This window comes from Tachyglossus aculeatus, chromosome 4 (genome assembly GCF_015852505.1).
Source record: "Tachyglossus aculeatus isolate mTacAcu1 chromosome 4, mTacAcu1.pri, whole genome shotgun sequence".
NCBI classification, from domain to species: domain Eukaryota; kingdom Metazoa; phylum Chordata; class Mammalia; order Monotremata; family Tachyglossidae; genus Tachyglossus; species Tachyglossus aculeatus.
This window is the reverse complement of record NC_052069.1, coordinates 60,652,281-60,674,326: the sequence shown is the minus strand read 5'-3', so window position 1 is coordinate 60,674,326 and position 22,046 is coordinate 60,652,281. Positions and strand designations below refer to the sequence as shown.

General features: G+C 43.2%; 1 protein-coding gene and 1 non-coding gene across 9 annotated transcripts in view; both read right to left on the bottom strand.

Moving 5' to 3' along the window:
* Positions 1-22,046, bottom strand: part of NTNG1 (netrin G1) — a 316,974-nt gene that overhangs the window by 124,733 nt on the left and 170,195 nt on the right. The window lies entirely within an intron of this gene.
* LOC119927662 lies at positions 15,731-15,868 on the bottom strand. Its single transcript, XR_005450643.1, has one exon. It is a non-coding gene; the product is annotated as a small nucleolar RNA SNORA7 (small nucleolar RNA).

The window sequence follows — 22,046 nt, the reverse complement described above, 5'->3', positions numbered from 1 at the left end:
CTGACGCATGCCTGCTTTGGTACTCAAGGCAAGTCACCTATCATTTCTGTGCTTCAGTTTCCTCATCAACAAACAGGGGATTAAATACCTGTTCTCCCACCCCCTGAATCCAGATCATGGCTAATATCATTTTTTAAATTAATTTAATTATTGCCCTCTAGATTATAGGCTCCTCTTGGGCAGAGAATGTGTCTCCCAACTCTGTTGTACTCTCTTAAATGCTTAGCACAGTGCCCTGCACCCAGTAAGTGTTCAATAAATACCACTGACTGATTGATTAATATCTCTGGGCTACTGAAGGTGTACCAGAGTGAGATCCCAGCTGAGTTATCTACTTCAACACTAAAATTTCCTGTTTCAGTTTAGGTAACAATGGAACTACTTCACTTAATTTTCTTTGTCCTAATAGTTATAAGTAGTAGCAAAAGTAGCAAAACAATACTGTGAAACTTTACTTATATGTCATTCTTATTTGCAGGCAAAAACCTAGTAGATTAATCAATATTCAGAAAAGGAGTAAATAGGATTGCAAAGAGGATTCTTAATTCACAGTCATCAGTGCTGATCAAATATTAAATGTGTAACCCTGGGAGATATCCTTTTGTCTTAACCAGAACTCTTATTTTCCATAAATAACATTTATATTTAATGAATTTAGGATTATCTTTGTATTGAAAATTGAGCCTGCAATTCAGTGGGATTAAACAGTATGGGGGTCTAGGAAATCCACATTTTACTGAATTGCATTGAATCTCAATACCTGTTGCTATATTGTGTGTCAAGTGCTGTCCTAAATATTGGAATAAACACAAGTTAACCAGGAAGAACAGAGTCCCTGTCCCACTTTGGGCTCACCTTCTAAGAAGGAGGAAGAACAGGCAGCGAATCCCCATTTTACAGAAGAGGAAACTGAGCCACAGAGAAGTTAAGTGACTTTCCCAAGGTCACACAGCAGATAACTGGCTGAGGCTAGATTAGAACCCAGGTCTTCTGACTCCCAGACCAGTGCTTTTTTCACTATTCATTCATTCAACCATATTTATTGAGTGATTACTGTGTGCAGAGCACTGTACTAAGTGCTTGGAAAGTATAATTTGGCAACAGATAGAGATAATCCCTACCCAACAACGTGCCCACAGTCTAGAAGGACCATACTGCCTCTGCTGTACTGACTCTTTGTTGAGAAAGGAAATAGCAAAGTCTTTCTTCCTACTTGATAAGCAAATTCCTGTTACTATGATATGTTGGGGACAGGGGTGGTCAAAATCCAGCTCTCTGTTTTGCTCAACATCTCTTGTCTGAATCCCACAAATGACTCGCACGTCCACAAGCTCCACCAAATTTTCATTCGTTCAATCACATTTATTGAGTGCTAACTATGTACAGAGCACTGTTCCAAACCTAACTCCCTCCTGAAACCTCCACCAGCCCTACTGTCTCCCTCCATAATTCCTAATGACCTGGCCAACTACTTTGTTGATCGATTGATTCATTCATTCAATCGTATTTATTGAGCACTTACTGTGTGCAGAGCACTGTACTAAGCGCTTGGGAAGTACAAGTTGGCAACATATAGAGACGGTCCCTACCCAACAGTGGGCTCACAGTCTAGAAAGGGGAGACAGAGAACAAAACAAAACATATTAACAAAATAAAATAAATAGAATAAATATGCATAAATAAAATAGAGTAATAAATTCATACAAACATATACATATGTACAGGTGCTGTGAGGAGGGGAAGGAGGTAAGGCAGGGGGGATGGGGAGGAGTAGGAGGGGGAGACGGAGGAGGGGACTCAGTGTGGGAAGGCCTTCTGGAGAAGGTGAGCTCTCAGTAGGGCTTTGAAAGGAGGAAGAGAGCTAGCTTGGCGGATGTGTGGAGGGAGGACATTCCAGGCCAGGGGAATGACGTGGGCTGGGGGTCGATGGCAGGACAGGCAAGAACGAGGCACGGTGAGGAGTTTAGCGGCAGTGGAGCAGAGGGTGCGGGCTGGGCTGTAGAAGGAGAGAAGGGAGGGGAGGTAGGAGGGGGCGGGGTGATGGACAGCCTTGAAGCCGAGGGTGAGGAGTTTTTGCCTGATGCAAAGGTTGATTGCTAGCCACTGGAGATTTTTGAGGATGCAATAGAAATAATTTGGTTTGAACTTTCAAAATTATTTCCATAATTCTCTCCATCTTTTCACTGTGCTATTGTCCCCCCCCTTGTCTTTCTCCTCCTGCCCAGCTGTTTTTCAAAGGAAGGTCACCCTCAAGCTCTATAAATTCATCCCCTCACCTCCTATAAGCACTTGTTCAATCAGTGGTATTTATTGAACCCTTACTGGGTGCAGAGCATAGTACTAAGTGCTTGACTTGCTCTCCCTCACCTCCTCTCCCTACTGCTAACTTTAAGGTCTCTCTCCGATGGCTCCTTCCTCTCTACCTTCAAATATGCTCTAATCTAAGCAGTGTGACTCAGTGGAAAGAGCATGGGCTTTGGAGTCAGATGTCATGGATTCGAATCCCAGCTCTGCCGGTTGTCAGCTGTGTGACTTTAGACAAGTCACTTAACTTGTTTGTGCCTCAGTTACCTCATCTGCAAAATGGGGATTGACTGTGAACGCCCCGTGGGACCTGATCACCTTGTAACCACTCCAGTGCTTAGAACAGTGCTTTGCACATAGTAAGCGCTTAATAAATGCCATCATTATTATTGTCTCTGCCATGCTAATAAAACCTTCTCTCAATTACACAGTCTCTTCCAGCTCTCACCCCATCTTTCTACTCCCAATCTATCCAAGCTCCATTAATGGGCTCTTGTAACCTTCATTTCTCCACCAATTCTATAGCAGCTCCACTATAATCAGGTCTCCGGCTCCTTCATTCCAAGAACAAGATCACCAATGACCTCATTGTAACCAAGTCCAGTGAACTCTACTCTGTCCTGATCCATCATGACCTCTAAATTGTCTTTGGGATTATAGACCACTTTCTCAACCTCGAAATACTATGAGACCTTTATTTTGCTGAACTGCTTCTCCTTCCATTCTGATGACTGCAAAGCACTTTCATTTACTATTAATTCATTCATTCAATCATATTTATTGAGTGCTTACTGTGTGCAGAGCACTGTACTAAGTGCTTGGGAAGTACAAGTTGGCAACATATAGAGATGGTCCCTACCCAACAGTGGGCTCACAGTCTAGAAGGGGGAGACAGAGAACAAAACAAAACATAAACGAAATAAAATAAATAGAATATGTACAAGTAAAATAGAGTAATAAATACGTACAAACACACACACACACACACACACACACACACATATATATATATATATACAGGTGCTGTGGGGAAGGGAAGGAGGCAAGGAGGGGGGATGGAGAGGGGGAGGAGGAGGAGAGAAAGGAGGGGGCTCAGTCTGGGAAGGCCTCCTGGAGGAGGTGAGCTCTCAGTAGGGCCTTGAATGGAGGAAGAGAGCTAGCTTGGCAGATGTGGAGAGGGAGGGCATTCCAGGCCAGGAGGATGACGTAGGCCGGGGGTCGACGCTGGGACAGGCGAGAACGAGCCATGGTGAGGAGGTTAGCGACGGCAGAGGAGCAGAGTTTGTGGGCTGGGCTGGAGAAGGAGAGAAGGGAGGTGAGGTAGGAGCGGGAGAGGTGATGGAGAGCCTTGAAGCCGAGGGTGAGGATTTTCTGCCTGATGCGTAGGTTGATTGGTAGCCACTGGAGATTTTTGAGGAGGGGAGTAACATGTCCAGAGCATTTCTGGACAAAGACGATCCAGGCAGCAGCGTGAAGCCTGGATTGAAGTGGGGAGAGACAGGAGGATGGGAGATCGGAGAGGAGGCTGTTACAGTAATCCAGATGGGATAGCTTGAACGAGCAGGGTAGCGGTTTGAATGGAGAGGAAAGGGCTGATCTTGGCAATGTTGCAGAGCTGAGACCGGCAGGTTTTGATGATTGCTTGGATGTGAGGGGTGAACGAGAGAGCGGAGTCGAGGATGACACCAAGGTTGCGGGCCTGTGAGACGGGAAGGATGGTAGTGCCATCAACAGTGATGGGAAAGTCAGGGAGAGGGCAGGGTTTGGGAGGGAAGACAAGGAGTTCAGTCTTGGACATGTTGAGTTTTAGGTGGCGGGCAGACATCCAGATGGAGGTGTCCTGAAGGAGGAGGAGATGCGAGCCTGGAGGGAGTCTCTTACTAGCTCTTTCTCCCTATTATTCCCTAATTGTGGGTGCCCCACTTGACCCCGCTCTAGGTCTCCTACTCTTCTCACTCCACACTAACTCTCTCCAGGAATTAATTTGTTCATATGACTTCAGCTACCATCTCTAGGCAGAAGAGTTCCTGGATCTGCCACTTGTCTGCCTTGTGGCCTTGGGCAAGCCACGTAACTTCTCCATGCCTGAGTTACCTCATCTGTAAAATAGGGATTAAGACTGTGAGCCCCACGTGGGACAACCTGATTACCTTCTATCTATCCCAGCACTTAGAATGTGCTTGGCACATAGTAAGTGCTTAACAAATACCATTATTATTATTATCTATCTAGTCTTGGCCTCTCATCTAACCTATATTCCCACATTTCCATTTGCCTCAAGGACACCTCCATTTGAATGTCTCCTCAGCCCTCCAACATCAATATGTTTAAAACTGAACTTCTTATGTTTTCCCCAAAATCCACTCCTCCTCCTAACTTTCTTAACTTGGTAACACCAACACCTTCTCCATTCCAGAAGTCCACAACCTTTGACTCCTCATGTGTCTTTCAGCTCTCACAATCACTTTACTGTGAAACCCTACCAGATCTTCGTCATTTCCCATTATCCACCTCTTCCACTCCAACTAAATGGCTACGACCTTGGTACAAGTTCTTATCATATCATAGTTAGGTGACTGTACTGGCCTCCTCAGTGGTCTCTCTGTCTGTGATCTTTTCTCCCTTTCAATTTTCCCTGCATGCTACTGCACTGATTAACTTATTGAACCACTACTGAGCATGAATCTCTCTACTCCTCAAAATCTCCAGTGCCTTTCCATTTCTCTCTGTATCAAGTAAACGCTTGTCACAGTTGACATCAAGGCTCTCCACCAACTCTCCCAATATCAGTATTAGAATCATCATCATCATCATCATCAGTGGCATTCATTTAGCACTTACTGCATACAGAAGACTGTACTAAGTACTTGGGAGAGTATAATACAAACTATCAGTGTGCTTTACCTGCCTCTTCTGAACTTCCACTCTTCATTCCACCACAAGTTTACTTTTCTAACTGTACATCATTCTTGACTCTCCCATTTACTTCCCCTAGTTTAAGCTGTCCCCTTACCTAGAGCTCCCTCCTGAACGAAATCACAAGACCATTCGTTCATTCATTCAGTTGTTGAGTGCTTACTCTGTGCAGAGCACTGTACTAACACTTGGGAGGGTACAATACAACAGACACATTCCCTCCCACAACGAGCTCACACATTTCTCTTCATTTCATAGATCCCCTAAAATTCCTCCTCTATGAAGACTACTTCACCAAATAAATTACAGCAATCAATTAGTGGGAGCACTTACTGTGTGTAGAATACCATACTAAACTCTTGGTAATAATAATGATAGCATTTATTAAGCACTTACTGTGTGCAAAGCACTGTTCTAAGCACTGGGGAGGTTACAAGGTGATCTGGTTGTCGCACGGGGGGCTCACAGTCTTCTTCCCCATTTTACAGATGAGGGAACTGAGGTCCAGAGACGTGAAGTGACTTGCCCAAAGTCACACAGCTAGCAATTGGTAGAGCCGGGATTTGAACCCCTGACCTCGGACTCCAAAGCCAAAAGGAGCTTAGTTGCGAATACAATAGGCACCTTTATTACTTACATATTCCATCAGTTTGTGAACACGTGTACGTTTTCATCTGGATTCTCATTCTGCACTTTCATCTTGATTTTCTTGAATTACTTCCCCCTATGCGTATTATTTGTATATAATTTTTGTCCATCCTCCTCTGCCATTATATTGGGAGCTCCATGAGGGCAAGGAACATATTGCTTATATTGTACTCTCCCAAGTGCTTAGTACAATACTTTACCCGTAGTAAGCACTCAATGAATACCACTGATTGTTTCATTTAAAACTTTAAAGCACTCAAGCATCTTGCCCTCTCCTACCTAACCCCTCTGCTTCCCTACAACTCAGCCCACACACTTCGCTCCTCTAATGCTAACTGACTTACTAGACCTCGATCCTGTTTGTCTTGCCACTGACCTCTCACCCACATCCTATCTCTGGTCTGGAATACCCTCCCTTTTCAATCCAATGATCACTCTCCCCACCTTGAAAACCTTATTAAGTCCTCATTTCCTCTTCTCCCACTCCCTTCTGCATCGCCCTTGCACCTGGATTTGTACTTTTTATTCACGTTTCCCTCTACCCCACAGCACTTCTGTACATATATGTAATTCATTTATATTAATGTCTGTCTCCCCCTCTATACTGAGCTCGTTATGGGTAGGGAATGTATCTACCAACTCTGTTATATTGTACCATCCCAAGTGCTTAGTACGGTGCTCTGCACATAGTAAGTGCTCAGTAAATACAATAGATTCATATAGTAACTGGAAAGCAGCATGGCATAGGGGATAAAGCATGGGGCTGGGAGTCAGAGGAGCTGGGTTCTAATCCCTGCACCACCACATACCTGCTGTGGGACTTCAGGCAAATCATTTAACTCTTCTGTGCCTAAGTTTCCTCAACTGCAAAATGGAGATTGGGTATCTGTTCTCCCACCTACTTGATTGTGAGCCTCATATGTGACAAGGACTGCATTGCCCTAAATAACTTGTATTTATCCCAGCACTTGGACATGTGCTTTGACACTTAGTAAGCTCTTAACAAATACATGAAAAATATGATGTTCTTGTTATATTAATGTAATACTGGGAGGAGAAGCATGGCCTAGTGAAAAGAACACTGATCTGAGAATCGGAAGATCTGGGTTCTAATCCTGGATCTGTCACTTTCTTGCTGTGTGACCTTGGACAAGTCACTTAACTTCTCTGTGTCTTCGTTCCCTTCATGGGGACTCAATAGCTGTCCTCTCTCCCTCTGAAACTGTGAGCTCTATGTGGGACAGGGACTATGTCCAGTCTGTTTATACTGTGGCTAACCCAGTGCTGGCACATAGTATCTAACAAGTGCCACAATTATTATGATTATTACTTTAAAAAAATGGTATTTGTTAAGTGCCTCCTATGTGCCAAGCACTGTACTGAGCACAGGGGTAGATATGAGATAATCAGGTTGGACACAGTCCATGTCCCACATGGGGCACACACTCAACCCCAATTTTACAGATGAGGTAACTGAGGCACAGTGAAATTAATTGTCTTGCCCCAAGGTGACAAGGTGACAACTGGCAGAGCCAGAATTGGAACACAGGTCCTTTGATTCCCAAGCCTGTTCTCTTTCCACAATGTCATGTTGCACCTTCTAGGCCACGTACTTAAGTAGATTTGTGCAATGCTCATTAATTGTGGATCACCGTTTATCTTCCTGTTCTCAAGAAAAAAGGGCAATGGTGTGGCCCCGTGGGAAGAGCAAGGGCTTGGGAGTCAGGGGACCTGGGTTCTAATCCTGGCTTTGCCACTTGTATGCTGTGTGACCTTGGGTAAATCACTTAAATTCTCTGTGCCTCAGTTACCTCATCTGCAAAATGGGGATTCATTTCCTGCTCACTCTCCCATCTATTTGGACTGTGAGCCCTAGGTGGGACCTGATTATTTTGTATCTACTCCAAAGCTTAGTACAGGGTTTAACACAGAGTAAGCACTTAACTAATATTATCATTATTATCTGAAATGCTTCTTAAACCAATACTACAAATTATTCCTTGAAACATTAAATTTTTACCAGCAGCTATTGCAACAAAATGGACATAGATTCTCTAGAATGTGCCAAAATGGGAACCTTTCCTCAGCTAGCTGCTTCTTACCTTCCCTAGGTTTGCTTTCCCTATCAGAGTCACTGCCATACTATATTAGGTTTGTATTATTCCCATTCAAGTATAATAATGGTATTTACTGAATCTACTGATAGCACCCCACTGTATTAAAGGCTTGGAAAAGGAGAGCAGAAACAGAAGCTATGTTTTTTGTCTTCAAGGACCTTGCCCTCTAATGGTGGAGGCAGAGGCACCAAATATTTGCTATTAGTGGGAAGAACAAGGATAAGATACAAAGTTTTGGGGAAGCGGCATGGCTCAGTGGAAAAAAGCCTGGGCTTTGGAGTCAGAGGTCAAGGGTTCAAATCCCCGCTCTGACATTTGTCAGCTATGTGACTTCGGGCAAGTCACTTAACTTCTCTGTGCCTCAGTTACCTCATCTGTATAATGGGGATAAAGACTGTGAGCCCTCTGTGGGACAACCTGATCACCTTGTAACCTCCCCAGCGCTTAGAACAGTGCTTTGCACATAGTAAGCACTTAATAAATCCCATTATTATTATACAAAGTAGAATGACTTTTATTATGATGACTTGATGCCTGTCCACATGTTTTGTTGTCTGTCTCCCCCTTCTAGACTGTGAGCCCGTTGTTGGGTAGGGACCATCTCTATATGTTCCCAACTTGTACTTCCCAAGCGCTTCGTACAGTGCTCTGCACACAGTAAGCACTCAATAAATATGATTGAATGAATGAATGAATGACCATGCCAGGATGAAATAGAGTAAATCCGAATCATTAACTATATGACCGAATACACCTGTAATTATACTTGCTCTAGGTATGAAAAAACTTTTCCCAGATACTCCCCTCCAACATACTTTTGACTTCTAATTAAATTTCATACACCTTCCCTTCACCTACTTTCAGGAACAAAGTACCTTATTCTGGTACATTCCCCTCACAGAGTTTCTTAATCCTCAAAATAACCCTGGGGTTGGCTCTTTTTATTTCTATCCATTGAGATTCTAAACCTATTTCCATTGCCCCAGAATACCTTTTCAATAATCTCTCATTGTTTCTGATCCTTCCAACCCAATTCACAATCTCCAAGCCCATTCCTGCCTTCTTCCATATTCTCCTGCTGCTTACAGCAAAACACAGTTGAATCCTCACTGGTCTGTCCCTTTCCTGGGATAGCTATAAGCACTATATCAATCAATCAATCATATTATTCAATCAATCATATCCCCTTCTGTTCTTGATCTACACGCACTCCCTTGGTGACCTCATTCGCTCCCACGGCTTCAACTATCATCTCTACGCTGATGACACCCAGATCTACATCTCTGCCCCTGCTCTCTCCCCCTCCCTCCAGGCTCGCATCTCCTCCTGCCCTCAGGACATCTCCATCTGGATGTCTGCCCGCCACCTAAAGCTCAACATGTCGAAGACTGAACTCCTTGTCTTCCCTCCCAAACCTTGCCCTCTCCCTGACTTTCCCATCTCTGTTGACGGCACTACCATCCTTCCCGTCTCACAAGCCCGCAAACTTGGTGTCATCCTCGACTCCGCTCTCTCATTCACCCCTCACATCCAAGCCGTCACCAAAACCTGCTGGTCTCAGCTCCACAACATTGCCAAGATCCGCCCTTTCCTCTCCATCCCAACCGCTACCCTGCTCATTCAAGCTCTCATCCTATCCCGTCTGGAGTACTGCATCAGCCTTCTCTCTGATCTCCCATCCTCGTGTCTCTCTCCACTTCAAGCCATACTTCATGCTGCTGCCCGGATTATCTTTGTCCAGAAACGCTCTGGGTATATCACTCCCCTCCTCAAAAATCTCCAGTGGCTACCAATCAATCTGCGCATCAGGCAGAAACTCCTCACCCTCTGCTTCAAGGCTGTCCATCCCCTCGCCCCCTCCTACCTCACCTCCCTTCTCTCCTTCTACTGCCCAGCCCGCACCCTCCGCTCCTCCGCCGCTAATCTCCTCACCGTACCTCGCTCTCGCCTGTCCCGCCATCGACCCCCGGCCCACGTCATCCCCCGGGCCTGGAATGCCCTCCCTCTGCCCATCCGCCAAGCTAGCTCTCTTCTTCCCTTCAAGGCCCTGCTGAGAGCTCACCTCCTCCAGGAGGCCTTCCCAGACTGAGCCCCTTCCTTCCTCTCCCCCTCGTCCCCCTCTCCATCCCCCCATCTTACCTCCCTCCCTTCCCCACAGCACCTGTATATATGTATATATGTTTGTACATATTTTTTTTACTCTATTTATTTATTTATTTGATTTATTTGTACATATCTATTCTATTTATTTTATTTTGTTAGTATGTTTGGTTTTGTTCTCTGTCTCCCCCTTTTAGACTGTGAGCCCACTGTTGGGTAGGGACAGTCTCTATATGTTGCCAATTTGTACTTCCCAAGCGCTTAGTACAGTGCTCTGCACATAGTAAGCGCTCAATAAATACGATTGATGATGATGATGATATTATTGAGCGCTTATTGTGTGCAGAGAACAGGCATTGAATCCTCATTTTGAGCACTTGGGAGACAACAATATAACAGAATTTGAAGACACAATGAGCTCACCATCTAGAAGAAAGTTCATACTCTAGAGTTCTCATGGTACTTTGGACTGATCTACTCCAAGAGGCCTTCCCTGCATTCTCCTTTCCATTTCTCCCTCTCCCTTCTACATCTCCCTGACTTGCTCCCTTTGCTTATCTCCATTCCCAGCTCCACAGCACTTATGTATGTATCTATAATTTATTTATTTGTATTAATGACTGTCTCCCCCACTCTGTAATGTAAGCTTATTGTGGAAAGGGAATGTGTCTGTTTATGGTTGTTATTGTACTCTCCCAATTGCTTAGTACAGCGCTCTGCATACAGCCAGCACTCAATAAATATGACTGAATGAATATGGCAGCACTGGACACCTTTATATCTGAAATTTTTATTTTAAGTGTTCAATCTCCCTTCATCTCAGATTCGGCCTCCGTGTTCTGTGGTTCAGAAGTGGTGTCTATATAGGAACCCAAGAGGAACTGTAATGGGATGATAGGTGCCAGGGGTCTCTTTGACCAAAGCTATAGGTTTGAATTGACTTGGACTGGATCCACAAAATAAGTTGTCATTACATTCTAATGCAAAATGGTGCATATGACATCAATGCATGGCCGGTGTAACCCATGTCACATACATGCATCCCACTGTCTGGTAACTACGAGGACTGCCTGTCATTACCCTACCTCCTCCTGTATGAAGGGATTAGGAACAGGGTATTTTTAGACTCTTGCTGTTGTTACTAAAGCAGAAGCTACTCTTTAGGCAAAGAACACACAGATTTTTAGATAATTTATCCAAAATTACTCATGTATTGACAATTGTCTTCTAAACTAGTTGAAACAAAACAATAAATAAAATTCCGGTTAGTGGTATTTTCCTTTGAATACATAATTCTAGTTTGTTGCTGTAATTAGAGTTTGAGGAGCTCATGTGGGGGAGGAAGAGAAATCCTTTAACATCTCTATTTAGCTCTAAAATGCACCAGATTGCACCATTTAGCATTTCATTTTTCACATCTTCGCTGACTCTTCCAATGAATTTTTTTTTTACTAAATAACAAAACAGAAACCATACAGTGAATTTTCTCTTTTTTCCCATTTCACTGTTAATGAAAGTGTCAGAGCATTCCAGGAAGGAGTAAAATAATAATAATAATTATTATTATTATGGAATATGTTAAGCACTTACTATTTCCCAGGCACTGAACTAGATGGAGGGGGGGCTACCAGCAAATCGGGTTGGACATAGTCCCTGTCCCGCAAAGGGCTGACAATTTCAATCCCCATTTTGCAGATGAGGGATCTGAGCCACAGAGAAGTGAAGTGACTTGCCCAAGGCCAAACAGTAGACAAGTGGAAGAGCCAGGTTTCGAACCCCCGACCTTCAGACTCCCAAGCCGATGTTCTATCTACTGCACCATGCTACAAGCAAAGTTGCATCTTCCCAAGCTATTTCCTAAGATTATCTCTCAAACCCATGTCACAAACTATCCACCACTTAAGATGATGAACTTTGCTAAATTGAAGGGGTGTTTTTTAGAGGGATAGATTCATTTTTATCTCTACAAGAGACGAGATGGCATAAATCCCAACAAGTAGGCTGATAGCTCATTTATTATAGCTAATGGAAAATGAACCATAAGAGGTCACCTATAATAGAGCTGGTAGACACCTTCCCTGCCCACAAGGAGCTTACAGTCCATAAAATAAATTTAGATATGAAAGTTGTCAGCTCTCCTGGAGGCCACCATGTTGTGTATACCCAGAGGAAGCTAAGATAAACTTGAGGGGTTTAGTTATGAGAGGTAGTTCTCATTAAGTTTGATAATAATAATAATAATAATAATAATGTTGGTGTTTGTTAAGTGCTTATTGCATGCCAAGCACTGTTCTAGGCACTGGGGTAGATACAAGGTCATCAGGTTGCCCCACGTGGGGCTCACAGTCTTACTCCCCATTTTACAGATGAGGTAACCGAGATCCAGAGAGGTTAAGTGACTTGCCCAAAGTCACACAGCTCCTGATGCAAGCTCCTCTCCACTTTATCATTTATTACATGTGTCAGAGGCACTGCAGTGTATTCTTTTCATTTTCACACAGGGAAAGCGTAGGATTGCACGTGCCAAATGGTACCCTTTAATGATTATCCTTCTCTGCCCCTAAGTGACTTTGCTCTTTGGGAGCCCTATTCTTATCTCAATTTCCCTATAGTAAGATGGATTCAATGCCACTCAATTAATCAGTCAATGGCATTTCTTGCCCACTCATTCAATACAGAGTACTGCACCAAGTGATTGGGCGGGTACTGTACAATGGAGGTGGTAGACCTAATCCCCGGCCACAAAGAGGTTACACTCTAGTATTCATTCATTCATTCAATTGTATTTATTGAGTGCTTACTGTATGCAGAGCACTGTACTAAGCACTTGGGAAGTACAAGTTGGCAACAGAAGTTGGCAACTTCTCTAGTAGAGAAGTTGGCAATAAAATACGCGACAGATTATAAGGCTATTTATTGTACGTATGTGCTCTGGTGTTGCGGGTATCAAAAGGTCCAAGAAACCCTTCCAGGCTAAACCCTCTTTCTCTGCAGGCAGGGAATGTGTCTGTTTATTGTTATATCGTATTCTCCCAAGTGTTTAGTACAGTGCTTTGCACACAATAGGCAACCAATAAATACGATTGAATGAACTCCCTCTCCCTATGTTGTCAATATGCTTGGATCTGTACCCTTTGTGTATTTAGTATTTACTCCATCCACAGCCCCGCAGCACTTATGTGCATATCTGTAAATTGTTTATCAATCAATCAATAGCATTTATTGATTCCTTACTCTGTGCATAACACTCTATGAAATGCTTGGGAGAGTATAATACAATAGAGTTGGTAGACATGTTCCCTGCCCACAATTAGCATTTGTTTATTGGAATGCCTGTCTCCCTCTCTAGACTGTAAGATCATTGCAGGCAAGGAATATGTCTACCAACTCGGTTGTTTTCTCCTGAGAGCTTAGCACAATGTGCTGCACACAGTAAGTGCCCAATCAATGCCATTGATTGATTGACTGATTAATTAGATCATGGAGGTAGCTGTGTGGAGAGGAAGAGTTGGGGTTGGGAGATGTTATGTAGGAAGAACTGGAAGGATTTAGGAGTAGGTTTAATGTGAGAAATGAAAAAAGGCTAAAGAGGGGCTGAGAACACGTCTAATAATAATAATTATGGTACTTGTTAAGTGCTTACTTTGTGCCAAGCACTGTTCTAACCTCTGTGGTAGATACATGTTAATAAGGTTGGACACAGTCCCTGTCTCAAATAAGGCTCACACTTAATCCCCATTTTACTGATGAGGTACCTGAGGCTCAGAAGAGTTAAGTGACTTGTCCAAGGTTACGCAGCAGACGAGTGGTGAAGCCAGGATTAGAACCCAGGTCCTTCTTACTCCCAGCCCCGTGCTCTATCCACTAAGCCACACTGCTTCTCAGCCAACTACCAACTCTGTTGTACTGTACTCTCCCAAATGCATAGTGTGGTGCTCTGCACATAGTAAGCACTCAGTAAATATAATTGATTGATTGCTTTATTGATTGGCACCAAGGTTGTGGGCTTCTGGGACAGGGAGGATGGTGGTGCTATTAAAAAAATGTGAAAGTTTGGAAAAGGAGTGTTTGTTTCGGGTAAAGATATGTAGTTTCATTGTAGACATCCTGAGTTTGAAGTGCTTAGGGTGTATCCTCATAGAGATGTCTTGGATGCAAGAGGAAAAGGAGGATTGTAGGTTAGATGAGGGGTCTGGGTTGTAGAAGAGGATTTGGGAGTTATCCTCCTTGAAAAAGAAGTTGAAGTCATAACAGCAGATGAGTTCCCCAAGGAGATTAGTTTAGTGTGAGGAGAGTAGTAGGAGATCTAGAAGAGAGCCTCACAGGATGTCTACAGTAAGTGGACGGAAGGCAGAAGTGGAGCCAGGCAATGAACCTGAAAAGGAGCCATCAGAGGGTAAAAGAATCAGGTACTACATCAGCAAAATGGAGGTCTCTGAGAGTTTAAGGAGGAGAAGCATAATAATTTACCATGGAATTAAGCTTACCATGTGCCAAGCACTGTTCTAAGCGCTGGGGTAGATGCAAGGTTATCAGGTTGTACCACGTGGGGCCCACAGTCTTCATCCCCATTTTATAGATGAGGTAACTGAGGGCACAGAGAAGTGAAGTGACTTGCCCAAAGTCACACAGCTGACAAGTGGTGGACCCGGGGTTAGAACCCATGACCTGACTCCCAAGCCCAGGCTCTTTCCACTGAGCCACGCTGCTGGTTCCACTTTTACAGCTTCGCCATCATGGCCTAGCAGGATTGAATGATTTCTGAATTGTTTGCACTTTTCTCTAATATAAAATACAGGCCAAATAAATGCAGTTTTTTAATATAAAGACTGCCAAAAGAAAAAGGTAAGTGGTGATTGAGGTAGGAGGTTTGGCGGGATATGATAAGAACAAAGTTATTAGCTATGGATAAGCAGGGGATCCAGTTGGGTTAATAATAATGATCTACCTTGTCTCTCTTCTCAGAGGGACAAACTGACAAGATGTCATCAAAAGCCCTACACACCCACTCTTCACAAATGATCAAGTAATTGATTTAGAGTAAGTAAAAGTGAACAAAAGCAATTCAGATTGGAAGGCACCTGATGTAAAAGGACAAGAAGACTTGTTTTAAAAAAAGAAAGCAAAGAGGATTATCTAGGGGATAGAGTAGATTCTGCATGAAGACAGAGAACATTAGAACTTATCAGTCTGGATAAAATAAAGGCTAAAAGCAGTCGAGATTGAAATGTGTGGTCAGGATAACCACCGAATTGTAGGTCACCAAATCCCAAAGCAGCAAGATGAGGGGCATCAAGGGCAACTTCAGGGTAATAGGTTTGAAAGAAACAAAAGAAATCACTTCTGAGAGAGCAGATGTTAAGAATATGGAATTTGTTAGTTGTACAGGCTAAATATAATAATATGTTCAAATGGTATTGTCTTGTTTTATGTCATCATGTCATCACCGACCCATAGTGACGCCATGGACACATCTCTCCTAGAATGCCCCACCTCCATCTGCAATCATTCTGGTAGTGTGTGCATAGAGTTTTATTGGCAAAAATATGGAAGTGGTTTACCATGGCCTTCTTCCACACAGTAAACTCGAGTCTCTGCCCACGGCTCTCTCCCATGCCGCTGCTGCCCAACAAAGGGGAATTGTGACTTGTAGCAGATTGCTTTCCACTCTCTAGCCACTGCTCAAGCTAGGAATGGAATGGATATGCCTCTGCTTGACTCTCCCTCCCATAGCCAATACTGGTAGAGAACTGGAAACTCTCCAGGTGCGACCCTAAGAGGGTAAGTTCAAATAGTAGGGTTTGGTTCAATTTTTAAATCTGAATTGCTACTATAGGGTATATGAGGAATGTAAAATAGTCCATCCTTAACCATGAAGATGGACAAGCATCACAAGATTCCACAAAACATCCAGACCCTTCATCATCGACAGATTGCTAGGCTGGATGGAGGATTGGTTTGATCCAGTAATGCCATTGTTTATACAGTTAGTTCCCTACAAAATTGGTCATTCCATCCCTGGTTCACATCTAGACGATTTATTTTTCAGCTCCCCAAATTCACAAATCCTGGGGATTCACTTACTCCGTCCTATCCTGGTTCTCCTATCACTCTGGCCATCATTTTCAGTCTCCTTCTTGTGCTCCTCCTCCCCCTCCCATCCTTTAACTGTAGGTGGTCCCTCAAGGGTCAGTTCTTGGTCCCCTTCTATTCCCCATCTACACTCACTCCCTTGGAGAACTCGTTCGCTCCTACAACTTCAACTATCATCTCTATGTGGATGACAACCAAATCTATATCTCCTCCCCTGTTCTCTTTTCCTCCCTCCAGGCTTGCAACTCCTCCTGCCTTCAGGGCATCTCTACTTGGATGTCCTTCCACCACCTAAAACTCAACATGTCCAAGAAAGAGATTCTTATCTTCCCTCCAAACCCTGTCCTCTCCCTGACTTTCCCATCACTGTGGATGGCACAACCAATCCTTGCCACCTCACAAGCCTGCAACCTTGGTGTCATCCTTGACTCCGCTCTCTCATTCACCCCACATAGCCAATCCACCACCAAAGCCTGCTGGTCTCACCATCACAATATTGCCAAGATCTGCCCTTTCCTCTCCATCCAGACTGCTACTACGTTAGTACAATCACTCATCCTATCCCGACCGGATTACTGCATCAGCTTCCTTGTGACCTCCCAACTTCCTGTCTCTCCCACTTAAATCCCTACTTCACTCTGCTGACCAGCTTATCTTTCTATAGAAACATTCTGGGCATATCACTCCCTCCCTGCCACTCAAAAATCTCCAGAGGTTGCCTATCAACATCCATATTAAGCAAAAAATCCTCACTGTTGGCTTCAAAGCTCTCCATCACCTTGCCCCCTCCTACCTCAGCTCCCTTCTCTCCTTTTACATCCCAGCCCACACACTCCCGTGCTAACCTTCTCACTGTGCCTGATTCTTGCCTGACCAGCCGTCGACCCCTGGCCCATGTCCTATCTCTGACCTGGAACACCCTCCCTCCTTAAATCTGCCAATCACTCTTGCCCCTTCAAAGCCCTATTGAAGGCTTACCTCCTCCACGAGGCCTTCCTAGACTAAACCCCCCTTTTCCTCAGCTCCCTTTCCCTTCTGCATCACCTAGACTCACTCCCTTTGCCCTTCCCCCCCTGCACAACCCACAGCACCTATGTATATATCTATAATTCTATTTATTTATATTGATGCCTGTTTACTTGTTTTGATGTCTGTCTCCCCCAGTCTAGACTGTAAGCCCACTGTGGGCAGGGATTGCCTCTATTGCTGAATTGTACTTTCCAAGCACTTAGTACAGTGCTTTGCACATAGTAAGCACTCAAATACAATTGAATGAATGAATGGGGAGAATCTGCATATGAATGATTTCATAAATAAAAAGAATGGTTTGTAAAAAAGTTATTGAAAATAGTTATGGGTTACGGCCACAAACAATATGTGATTCAAACCTTTCTAAAGAGGTACAACCATATACTCTTTTTGATCCTGCTTCTTTTGCCCAAGACAGGTACACCAAGGCCCATGATGAAATTTGATCACCCCAGTAAGCACACGATTTAAGAATTGCATGTGTTTCCAGGAGATTGTTTTGCTTTTACAGTTCAGCCCTGTATTAGGCAAATAGCACTCAAAGTAGCACGATGGTACTAAGAACTTGGGAGAATAAAAAAGTTGGCAGACACATTCCTGGCAAGCCCTCATTTCCTCTTCTCCCTTGCACTTGGATTTGCTCCCCTTATTCACTCCTCCCTCACGCCCACAGCACTTATGTACATATCCATAATTTATTGATTTATATTAACATCTGTCTCCTGCTCTGGACTATAAGTTTATTGTTGGGCAGAGAATGTGTCTACCAACTCTGTTGTATTGTACTCTTCCAAGCACTTACTACAGTGTTCTGCACACTATAAGCACTCAATAAATACAGTTAATCGATTGATAGAGGAGGACTACTACCACTATCACTACTACTATAATCAATCCATGAGTGTAGATACATGGAGACAGCAGGATATTTGGAGAAAGGGATTGGAACTCACCTCTTATTTCCCATTGAAAGAGAATTCTCAAATGCCATTTTCACTTCATGCTCTTACGCTAAACAATAAACCCATAAAGGAAATGAAAATGATCTCTCTGTTGAACTTCTGTTATGACAGGTTAATGAAGGTTAATGTCTGACAGTACCCATATTTTCTCGAGTTGTTCATCTACAACCTTCCATCTGGAGGATGGTAGCGGCAAAGTCTCCGGAACTGCAGTGCTTCAAACTGACTTAGACCTTGTGAGTTTGAGGCCAGGAGGATAGATGACCAAAGCAAAGCAATATTTCATATCGACAAGCATACGGATTCATCTGTTTAACTTTAAATACAAGTGCTGCTACCCAAGAGTCAGGGGAAACAATTTAATTATTTCATTTCATGAGTTTTTGTCTATGTGCCTTTTCCCCATTAGAACATCTAGCTTAAAAACACATTATCTAGCTTAAAAACTCTGGGGAGTTTGGATAAACCGATAAACTCTTAGGTACATAAGCTTTTTCTGCCCTCTAATGAAATACATAATGAAATACATAATTTAATTGGAGTTATTATTAGATACTTTGACTCCACACACTGGTGAAAACCTCAATGGAACACAGGCTGCTTATGCATGCATTCTTTTAATAAACCAAGAAATCCTCCAGACAGCATGGCTGAGTGGGAAAAGCCCCTGAGTGGGCATCCCCTAAGCCTCCCAAGACCCAGGTTCTATCAGTTTTGCCACTAGACTGTTGTGTTAGTTTCAGCAAGTATCCACTATGAGTTCCAGTTTCCCCATTAGTAAAATGGGCCTTGAGTTTTCCTTGGCAAAGATAGTAAGTGTTCACTGCTTAAAAATCTCAGGATGAACACTTTCTAGTTGCCCTGGCCCTTAGGGCCAATATTTCCCGTTTCTGTGCAGAATAAGAGCTCAATAAATATTACTGATTGATTGATAAAATGATACCCCATTGGTCCAACAGAGTAAATAGCTATGTCTGAAGGGTGTGCATGGTTGCTGAAAATAATTTTCAATAGAAAAATCTATTTAATAACAATGATGACATTTATTAAGCACTTACTATGTGCAAAGCACTGTTCTAAGCACTGGGGAGGTTACAAGGTCATCAGGTTGTATCACGGGGGGCTCACAATCTTAATCCCCATTTTACAGATGAGGTAACTGAGGCACAGAGATGTTAAGTGACTTGCACAAATTCACACAGCTGAAAATTGGTGGAGTTGGGATTTGAACCCATGACCCCTGACTCCAAAGCCCGGGCTCTTTCCACTGAGCTACTGCCAATCCACCTGGGTCAAACCAAATGCTACTTAATATTAGTGGGGAATGAGCTGGGCATAATAGATCAACATCTACAGAAACCACTTGTCTGCTGTGTGACCTTGAGCAAAACACATCTTCTCTGTGCCTCAGTAACCTCATCTGTAAAAAACGGGGATTAAGACTGTGAGCTCCATATAGAACAAGGAATGTGCCCAACCCAATTTGCTTTACCCCAGCATTTAGTAGAGTACCTGGCACATAGTAAGAACTTAACAAAACCCACTATCATTATCATTACTATTGTTATTATTATTCCTCTAAGCAATTGAGGGAGGCAAGATTTATTAACCTGACTTTACAGATGAAGAAACTGAAGCCCAGCAAGAGGGAGGTATTATAATTCCCATTCTACAGATGAACAAACTGAGGCTCAGTGAGAGGCAGGTAATCCCCATTTTAGAAGTGAAGACACTGAGGCCCACTGAGAGGCAGGGACTATTATTTCAATTTTACCCATAAAGAGGCTGAAGCCCAGGGAAGTTTAATTGTCTTAGGTCACAAAGTGACTTTGTGATAGATTCAGGACTAGGCTCAAGTCTTGATCTCCAGTCTGGTCATCGGTCCACCAGTCCGTCCTGTCAAAATGGATCCAAGCTGGTCCCAGGGTCATCACTTAGGAAAGTCAGCCTTACACAGATCAAACAAGGCAAACTGCAAAGCTTCATTAAAAAATAGCAGTTGCATAAGCTATGATGTAGGCCGAGCTGTACTGGATAAATGGATTCCATTTATCTATCAACCCTAGTAGACTAGACTCTCCTAACAATGTACAAGGCAAATACATTAATAATTAGAACTGCGGTGTTTTTTAAGCACTTACTATGTGCCAGGCACTGTACTAAGTGCTGGGGTGGACACAAGCAAATCAAGGTGGACACGGTCCCTGCCTCACATGGCTTAGTGGAAAGAGCACGGATTTGGGAGTCAGAGGTCATGGGTTCTAATCCCGGGCTTCGCCACTTGTCAGCTGACTTTGGGCAAGTAACAAATTCTCTGTGCCTCAGTTACCTCATCTGTAGGAGCAGCGTGGCTCAGTGGAAAGAGCCCGGGCTTTGGAGTCAGAGGTTGCGGGTTCAAATCCCGGCTCCACCAACTGTCAGCTGTGTGACTTTGGGCAAGTCACTTAACTTCTCTGGGCCTCAGTTCCCTCATCTGTAAAATGGGGATGAAGACTGTGAGCCCCCTGTGGGACAACCTGATCACCTTGTAACCCCCCAGCACTTAGAACAGTGCTTTGCACATAGTAAGCGCCTAATAAATGCTATCATTATTATTATTATTATCTGTAAAATGGGGGTTAAGACTGGGAGCCTCACGTGGGACAACCTGATTACCTTGTATCTCCCCCAGCACCCAGAACAGTGCTTGGCACATAGTAAGCACTTAATAAATACCACCATCATTATTATTATTATGGAGCTTACAGTTTCAATCCTCATTTTACAGATGAGGTAACTGAGGCACAGAGAAGTGAAGTGACTTCCCCATAGCAGAAATGTGGCAGAGCCGGGATTAGAATCCATGACCTTCTGACTCCCAGTCCCATCCTTTATCCACTAAACAATGCTGTTTCTCAGTTACTATGTTGGTCTGGAATGTATTTTTTTTTTTTAGAAAGGACCCTATGCCTCTGGATCAGGGATGTCTCAATCCAACCAATTTCCATTTGATGCCTGCTAAGGAGAATGTGGCCCGCTGCAGAATAACTGAAAACTCACCAAAGGAAAATGGCAAATGATGAAATGTTCAGTCTTGTTTACAAAGGTAGGCAATAAATGGGGACAATTTTTGATGGCCTAAATAGCTGGGCCTTAGGAGAATGTCAGTTGGAGGGAAGGGGTAAATTGGGCCGAGAGCATGCTTTATCAAAATGCTAATTTCTTATTGCAGTCTGGCTCAAACTTTTCAATTAATTTCAAGATGAAAAGCTCATAAGGAAAAAAAAAACCCAAGCAACGTAATCAAGGGAACATTTTCTGAGGTTATCTAAACACGTCAGCCTTTGAATTCAACTCTTTGCTGCTAAAGAGATGTTCAGAGCAAGTATCCACCCTTTATTTTTTCCTGTCTCTTAGAGAGTACTATTTATGCATTAGGCGACCTTTTTAGCCATTAGGACCATCTTGCTTCAGCAGTTAATTAACACAAGTACCATAATTTAATACAGTTAATACTACTTGATGCCCTTTAATGTGCTTTCCATTAGTGATATTATTGTACTATTACCCTGTAAATTAAAATGAGATCAAGACTAAGGGAGGCTCTCTTTAATTAAGGTAGTGGCACACTGTACTCATCTATTATTCACTGGAGAAAATCACCCTGATTTAGTGAAGCAGGACATCCATAAGTCAGAATTAGTTCATGAGGATTATTATGTTTATTGAATAATACGAGTGCAGTGGAGTTGCTAAAATTGCTACCAGCCACATTTCCTCTTTTTTCATTATCTTAAATAACACCCAATGAGAAGTGTTGCACTGAATTTGAATAAATAAATGTTAACAGAGAATGCCAATACAGAGAGAATATCATTTTTGAAAGGAGTAAAATAGG